General features: G+C 40.7%; 1 non-coding gene across 1 annotated transcript; it reads right to left on the bottom strand.

Moving 5' to 3' along the window:
* Positions 1–2760: 2760 nt before the first annotated feature.
* On the bottom strand, positions 2761–2867 carry LOC113001807 (small nucleolar RNA R71). Its single transcript, XR_003267293.1, has one exon. It is a non-coding gene; the product is annotated as a small nucleolar RNA R71 (small nucleolar RNA).
* Between the last annotated feature and the right edge of the window lie 4748 nt (positions 2868–7615).

Genomic DNA, 7615 nt, shown 5'->3' with positions numbered 1-7615 from the left:
GTCTCCTCCACCTCTAGGAACCTAGAAATCACTCTAAAACCTAGAATCCTATTGAAAGATGAGATTTTTTGTGTTCCCTTGCCCTGTTATTCCTTTTTACGTCTCTCTATTGCATAGGCTCTCCAGACTTCCATCTTTTCTTGCCAACTTTAGCTTTTAAGGGCTTTCTGTCCTCGAAGGCTCGCTGATGTGCCATCATTTTCTTCTATTTTCTAAACCCTTTTTGCACCATTTTAATTATTGATTGGTCTTAATTGTCTATTAATTAGGCAGTTTTATTATTTGGGCTCATTTAGCTAATTTGATGTTTTTAATCTAATTTCAGGAATTAATGAAACATTGGGCTTAATCCGGATTTTGGTTGTGGACTTGAAGAGGGCAAATAAAGCAGCGCTTACCTTAGTTAATTTCTAATTAGGAAATTTCGCAATTTTATTTTATGTTGTTCAGTGTTTATTTCGTTTTGGGCCAGAGTATTGTAATAGGGCCCAGTGACTTTGAGTGACTCTTTTTAAATAGCTGCCTTGGGATTCGTGCAGGGCATTCTATTCTGCTATGCTATTTTCATTATTCAGAGCTTTGGTTTTAGGTTTTCACGTTTTTCTGTTCCCTTGTTACAGTTTTCGTTCTTAATGCAAATTTCCATTTACATTTCTGTTCATTTACGTTTCTGTTCATTTACGTTCTTGTTCATTTACGTTTCTGTTCATTTACGTTCTTGTTCATTTACGTTTCTGCTTCATGTTTCATTTGCGTTTTCTGTTTGAATCCATGGAAGGCTAGATTTTCTGGTGTTGTTTCCTTTTGAGGACGAAGCCCAACTCTCTTTGAGGTTTCGTTTGTAATGTGGTTTCCTGGCAGTTTTCCCTTCACCAGTTATCCCAATTTCGTGAATATTAATCAGTGCACGCTTCGTGTTCGATTAATTGCCTCTGAGCCTAACTTGCGTTCATGCTTAATGGACGAAGGGCTAACTGGTGTATGTGGTGCCTAATCACGTATTGAAAACCCTAAGTTGATTTTCGCTTAGTAAATTGAAATAGGGTTGGATTAAGTGGTTGACTGTTAGGGACGAATTCTCCATAACCCAGGATAAGAGAGTGGCTTCTGAATCAGAGGAAACAACCCGTTTTTAATATTAGTAGTTTCATATTCCATTTTATTTGTTCTGCTCTTTAATTACCAAACAACCAAACCCCCCCCCCCATCGTTACTGTTACTGCAAGTATATTATGAACATTTGGCTTGTCACTGCTCGTTGGGAAATGCCCTAGGATCACTTCCTAGTTACTGCATTTTCATGTTTATTTGATTCGGGTACGGCCTCGATCAAATTTGGCGCCGTTGCCGGGGAGCAGTGTCCAAAGGTTCATAATAGCTAGCTAGTGTTGTGTGTTTAATCCTTTCGTGTTTTATGTTTAATTGTTAGTATTGTGTTAATATGTGTGTTAGTGTTGTTTAGTGTCTTGGTATTTTGTTTAATGTGTGTTCTGTTTCAGTTTTCCCATTAAGCGTTTCCCCTGTTTCAGTCTTGGGTGTTTTGCTGTGAAGATTGTGCTTGAAAACAGAGTAGTAGTAGAAATCAGCTTGCGGAAAAACAGAGTAGTAGTAGAAATCAATTAGAGACGGATTTTAGCGACCACCCATGCTGAATTAATTGGGATTTTTTGTTTTAGTAGCTAGGGTTGTTATTTTTGGCTGAATTTTTTTGTGGTAACTTCTTTTAATCCATATTTTGTGGGAAAAATAGCTAGAGCCTTTAGTTTGGTCAGATTTGAAAGTTCCAAAAAACTAGCAAATTTTGTGTTTCTCAAAACTTCAAACGACCATAACTTTTGCTCCGGTTATCAGAATCGCAATTATTATATATGCATTTGGGGTAGAAAAAAATTTCCTACACCATGGCAGCCGGCTGTAAAAAAAGCGATTCTGTCAAAAGTTTTTTATTTTTCAACTTTTATTCACTTATTTTTCTTAACCTACCAATTTTAGCTTTCATAGTTAGACTTTGAATTTTTGTCTGAAATATTTTGTGCTATCTTCTCATCATTTTATAAGGTTGCTCAAAAAATTTCAAGTCATTTGGATATCATTTGAGGGTAGCTGTAGTTCAAACCTACACCTTTATTTACATGACAAGGCAACTAGTTGTGTGCATGCTGAATGTAGTGTATGACTAGAGGCAATCCATCTGACTTACAACCCTTTGATCCTGAGATAGATAGGACATTTCATAGATTAGTTAGGCATCATTTTATACCTTTTGATCATTCTGAGCATTCCATAACTGGTGAATTTGTGCATTCTGTTATTGGTGATTTTGAACATCCTGATCTTGAGCATTATAATTTTGAGCATTCTGATTTTGCACATTCTGAGAACATGGCACAACCTCCACCTCGTGAGAGGACTCTAAGGGAAATGGCTGCACCTAATTTCACCTATGAAAGTTTGTGCATCCAATACCCTGATGAGGATGTCCCATATGTTCTTAAAACTGGACTGATTCATTTGCTTCCAAAGTTTCATGGCCTTGCAGGTGAAGACCCGCACTAACATTTGAAAGAATTTCACATTGTCTGCTCCACCATGAAACCCCCAGATGTCCAAGAGGATCACATATTTCTGAAGGCTTTTCCTCATTCATTAGAGGGAGTGGCAAAGGACTGGCTGTATTACCTTGCTCCAAGGTCCATCACGAGCTGGGATGACCTTAAGAGAGTATTCTTAGAAAAAATTTTCCCTGCTTCCAGGACCACAGCCATCAGGAAGGATATCTCAGGTATTAGACAACTCAGTGGAGAGAGCCTGTATGAGTACTGGGAGAGATTTAAGAAACTATGTGCCAGTTGCCCCCACCATCAGATTTCAGAACAGCTTCTTCTCCAATATTTTTATGAAGGACTCAGTAATATGGAGAGAAGTATGATAGATGCAGCCAGTGGTGGAGCCCTTGGAGACATGACTCCTGCTGAAGCCAGAAATTTAATTGAGAAGATGGCCTCCAACTCCCAGCAGTTTAGCGCCAGAAATGATGCCATAGTCATTAGAGGAGTGCATGAGGTAGCTACAAACCCATCTGCATCATCTGAAACTAAGAAGCTTGAAGGCAAACTGGATGCGTTGGTCAACTTAGTAACCCAGCTGGCCTTGAATCAGAAATCTGTACCTGTCGCAAGGGTTTGTGGTTTGTGCTCCTCTGCTGACCACCATACAGACCTTTGCCCTTCCATGCAGCAACCTGGAGCAATTGAGCAGCCTGAAGCTTATGCTGCAAATATTTACAATAAACCTCCTCAACCTCAGCAGCAAAATCAACCACAGTAGAGCAATTATGACCTTTCCAGCAACAGATACAACCCTGGATGGAGGAATCACCCTAACCTCAGATGGTCCAGCCCTCAGCAACAACAACAGCAGCCTGCTCCTTCCTTCCAAAATGCTGCTGGCCCAAGCAGACCATACATTCCTCCACCATTCCAACAACAGCAACAACCCCAGAAACAGCCAACAGTTGAGGCCCCTCCACAACCTTCCCTCGAAGAACTTGTGAGGCAAATGACTATGCAGAACATGCAGTTTCAGCAAGAGACCAGAGCCTCCATTCAGAGCTTAACCAATCAGATGGGACAATTAGCTACCCAATTGAATCAACAACAGTCCCAGAATTCTGACAAGCTGCCTTCTCAAGCTGTCCAAAATCCCAAAAATGTCAGTGCCATTTCATTGAGGTCGGGAAAGCAGTGTCAAGGACCTCAACCCGTAGCACCTTCCTCATCTGCAAATGAACCTGCCAAACTTCACTCTATTCCAAAAAAAGGTGATGACAAAAATCTACCTAACAATTTCTGTGCAGGTGAATCTTCTTCCATAGGTTTTCTGATTTGCAGAAGCAGCACATTCCCCCTCTTCCATTCCCTCCAAGAGCAGTTTCCAACAAAAAAATGGAAGAGGCAGAGAAAGAGATCTTGGAAACGTTTAGAAAAGTAGAGGTAAACATACCTCTGTTGGATGCAATAAAGCAAATTCCAAGATATGCCAAATTCTCGAAGGAGCTGTGCACTAATAAGCGGAAGCTTAAAGGAAGTGAACGAATTAGCATGGGTAGAAATGTCTCCGCATTGATTGGTAAATCTGTTCCTCAAATTCCTGAAAAATGCAAAGATCCAGGTACATTCAGCATACCTTGTATTATAGGGAATAGTAAGTTTGACAATGCCATGCTAGATTAAGGAGCCTCTGTTAGTGTTATGCCTGTGTCGATTTTTAATTCTATATCTCTAGGTCCCTTGCAGTCAACTGATGTGGTAATTCATTTAGCTAATAGAAGTGTTGCCTATCTTGTTGGTTTCATAGAAGATATCTTAGTTAGAGTTGGTGAACTGATTTTCCCTGTTGATTTTTATATCTTGAATTTGGAAGATGGATTTTCTCAAGGATCAGTTCCCATCATTCTAGGCAGACCCTTTATGAAAACTGCTAGAACTAAGATAGATGTTTATGCAGGCACACTGTCCATGGAGTTTGGTGATATAACTGTTCATTTTAATATTCTGGATGCTATGAAATACCCATCTGAAGATCTTTCTGTATTTCGTGCTGAAATAATTGACCATGTTGTTGATGAATACATGACTGATCTTTATTCTAATCTGCATGCCTCTCACTCTTCATGCATTGAGTCTGAAATTGTACTTGATCATATGTCTGAATTTGATGCTGAGAGTGAATATGAGAGTGATATTGATTGCATGCCTGGTGGTGGTGTTTTACCTCTTGAGATTGATTTTATAGAGTCAGATAGGACTAACCATGTTTCAGGAAGTACACATACCTCTGACTTTCTTTATGAGGTAAAGGCTGAGAAACCATCTCCTTCTACCACTGTCCAGCCAACCACACCAGAATTGAAGCCTCTGCCATCAAATTTAAAATACGCTTACTTGGATGATAGCAAGAGTTTTCCAGTGATTATATCTGCCTCCCTTGCTGATGAGCAAGAGGAGAAGTTGTTGTCAGTTCTCAAGAAGCATAAGAAGGATATAGGCTGGACCCTGGCGGACATTCCTGGTATTAGCCCATCCACATGTATGCATCGAATAAATTTAGAAGATGGAGCTAAACCAATAAGACAGCCACAGAGAAGACTCAACCCGGTGATTCTTGATGTAGTGAAGAAGGAGATAACCAAGCTTTTGCAAGCTGGAATCATTTATCCTATCTCCGACAGCCAATGGGTGAGTCCCATCCAGGTAGTCCTGAAAAAGACTGGCCTCACAGTGATCAGAAATGAGAAGGAGGAGCTGATTCCTACTCGGGTGCAGAACAGTTGGAGAGTCTGCATTGACTATAGGAGGCTGAACCAGGTTACCAAAAAGGACCATTTTCCCCTGCCATTCATTGACCAGATGCTTGAACGCCTGGCAGGTAAATCCCACTACTGTTTCCTTAATGGTTTTTCTGGTTATATGAAAATTACTATTGCTCCTGAGGATCAGGAAAAGACCACATTCACCTGCCCCTTCGGCACTTTTGCTTATAGGAGGATGCCTTTCGGCCTGTGCAATGCCCCTGGTACCTTCCAGCGGTGCATGATTAGTATTTTCAGTGATTTTTTAGAAAATTGCATAGAGGTGTTTATGGATGATTTCACTGTATATGGATCCTCTTTTGATGGTTGTTTGAATAGTTTGGAAAAAGTTTTGAATAGATGCATTGAAACTAACCTTGTTCTAAATTTTGAAAAATGTCATTTTATGGTTGAGCAAGGTATAGTTTTAGGCCACATTATTTCCAATAAGGGTATTGAAGTAGATCCTGCAAAAATTTCTGTTATTTCACAATTGCCTTACCCCTCTTGTGTGCGAGAGGTGCGATCTTTTCTTGGTCATGCAGGATTCTACAGGCGCTTTATAAGGGATTTTAGCAAAGTAGCCCTTCCACTATCCAACTTGTTGCAAAAGGAGGTGGAGTTTGACTTTAATGACAGATGCAAAGAGGCTTTTGATTGCCTCAAAAGAGCGTTGACTACCACCCCCATCATCCATGCACCCGATTGGACAGCCCCTTTTGAGCTTATGTGTGATGCATCAAATTATGCATTGGGGGCTGTCCTTGCTCAGAAAATTGATAAATTTCCCAGGGTGATATATTATGCTTCTAGGACTTTAGATGCTGCCCAAGCAAATTATACTACTACTGAGAAAGAGCTTCTAGCCATAGTTTTTGCTCTTGAAAAATTTCGATCTTATTTGCTTGGTACTCGCATTATTGTTTATACTGACCATGCAGCTCTAAAGTACTTGTTGAAGAAGGCTGATTCTAAGCCTAGGTTGATCCGATGGATGCTCTGGCTCCAAGAGTTTGACTTGGAGATCCGTGATAGGCGCGGAGCACAAAATCTAGTTGCTGATCATTTGAGTCGGATCGAACGTGTCTCTGATGCAGATTCACCTATTCAGGATGATTTCCCGGATGATCATTTGTATATATTGTATAGTATTTCTGACTCTCTTTCTACTCCCTGGTTTGCTAACATTGTCAATTATTTAGTTGCCTCTGTTTTTCCTCCCTTAGCATCTAAGGCCCAAAAAGATAAGATTAAAAGTGATGCTAAGCATTTTATTTGGGATGACCCCTACTTGTGGAAATTGTGCAGTGATCAGGTCATTAGACGGTGCATTCCAGATCATGAGACTGACTCAGTCCTGCAGTTCTGTCATTCTTCCGCACCGGGAGGTCATCTGGGTGTTCAAAGGACAGCTCGCAAAGTGCTTGATTGTGGTTTTTATTGGCCCACCATCTTTAAAGATGCGTGGAAGATCTGCAGCACTTGTGAGCAGTGTCAGAGAGCAGGAAATACACTTACATGGCGACAACAAATGCCTCAGCAACCTATGCTATTCTGTGAGGTGTTTGATGTCTGGGGTATAGATTTCATGGGTCCTTTTCCTGTCTCTTTTGGTTATGTTTATATTCTCCTTGCAGTTGATTATGTTTCAAAATGGGTGGAAGCCAAGCCCACTAGAACTAATGATGCTAAAGTTGTCGTAGACTTTGTCAGGTCTAATCTGTTTTGCAGGTTTGGAGTACCTAAAGCAATTGTTAGTGATCAAGGAACCCATTTTTACAACAGGACAATGCATGCCCTGCTTAAAAAGTACGGGGTGGTACACAGGGTATCCACACCATACCACCCCCAGACTAATGGACAGACAGAAATTTCTAACAGGGAAATCGAGAGAATTCTAGAGAAGATTGTGCAGCCAAGCAGGAAAGATTGGAGTACCAGGCTTGATGATGCTCTCTGGGCACATCGGACTGCCTACAAAGCACCCATAGGAATGTCTCCTTATCGGGTTGTCTTTGGAAAGGCATGTCATCTTCCAGTGGAAATTGAGCACAAAGCATACTGGGCAGTGAAGACTTGCAACTTCTCTATGGATCAAGCTGGCGAGGAAAGGAAGTTGCAACTGAGTGAGTTAGATGAAATCCGCCTAGAAGCCTACGAGAATGCCAAGTTCTACAAAGAAAAGACCAAGAAGTTCCATGATAGCATGATAGTTAAAAAAGACTTCGTGGTTGGGCAAAAAGTGTTATTGTATAATTCTAGGCT

This window comes from Glycine max, chromosome 5 (genome assembly GCF_000004515.6).
Source record: "Glycine max cultivar Williams 82 chromosome 5, Glycine_max_v4.0, whole genome shotgun sequence".
NCBI classification, from domain to species: Eukaryota; Viridiplantae; Streptophyta; class Magnoliopsida; order Fabales; family Fabaceae; genus Glycine; species Glycine max.
The sequence above is the reverse complement of the archived record's forward strand: the minus strand, read 5'-3'. Positions and strand labels throughout refer to the sequence as shown.